Raw genomic sequence first — 1,328 nt, forward strand, 5'->3', positions numbered from 1 at the left:
CTTTGTGACTCATGTCAAAAGGCAAAACAAAGAAAATCTTCATTCAAGAGCAAAACCGAATCCTCAATTCTTGAGCCTTATCACTTACTGCATGTTGATCTATTTGGTCCAGTCAATGTCATGTATATTGCAAAGAAGAAATATGTTATAGTTATAATGGATGAGTTCACAAGATACACTTGGGTGTATTTCTTGCACAAAAAGAATGAAACTGCATTTACTCTAACTGATCATGTCAGACAGCTGGATAAGGTAGTGAAAGATTTTGTTAAAATAATAAGAAGTGATAATGGCACTGAGATCAAGAATTCAATCATGGAAGAGTTCTGCAAAGAGCAAGGAATAAAGTAGGAATTTTCTGCACCTGGAACTCCACAGCAGAATGGAGTTGTAGAAAGAAAGAACATGACTCTTATTGAAGCTGCATGAACTATGCTTGATGAAGCAAAGCTACCAACCTATTTTTGGGCTGAAGCTGTGCAGACTGCTTGTTTTACACAGAATGCTACACTCATAAACAAGCATAGAAAAACACCATATGAGATGGTGAAGAAAAAGAAGCCAAATCTGAAATACTTTCATGTATTTGGATGCAAGTGTTTTGTTCTTAAGACTCATCCTAGACAGCTGCCAAAATTTGATCTAAAAGTTGATGAAGGAATTTTTGTTGGATATCCACTTTCCACAAAAGCCTTCAGTGTAACACCCCACTTAAACAAGTAGATGCTACACAAGCTAAGTCTTATTTATTAATGAAAGCAAAACAAGCTAAACAAAATTTATTAAACTAATAAAAGTTCAAAATCTTCAAAATAAAGTTCTCTAACAAGATCCAAAATAATATGGAATAAAACATGTCCTTGACTTTATTTTCAACTAGATAACAAGCTAAAATCTGGGCAACACTCATCATACCCCCGCTTTACCCCCGACTACCTGTGGAAAGAAATAAATACGAGTGAGCCAAATGCCCAGTACGAATATATCATTAAAAGGTAAAGCAAAAGAATATATTTGATTTTAATAATTAGCCAAGAAGATGAGTAATATGACAGTAATTATTTAGAAGCAAGGAACCAACTAATCCAAACAAAATCAAAGAAATGGCTGAGAACAAGTAAGGTGGGTACTAATAAGGGCATCTTATAAAACCTCTGCTCGCTAGTAAACACTAAGCAAAGCACAGTGCAAACAGTTCCTTCTCCGGTTATCCACAAGAAGGATAAAATGAAATGTATAAAACATTTCCCAAACAAACAAAATGATCATGATCTTAATCATGCCTCATACCCCAGAGACATGCTCGTATACTCATAGCACTTATACGA

The sequence above is a fragment of the Apium graveolens genome, chromosome 2 (genome assembly GCF_009905375.1).
Source record: "Apium graveolens cultivar Ventura chromosome 2, ASM990537v1, whole genome shotgun sequence".
In the NCBI taxonomy this organism is placed as follows: Eukaryota; Viridiplantae; Streptophyta; class Magnoliopsida; order Apiales; family Apiaceae; genus Apium; species Apium graveolens.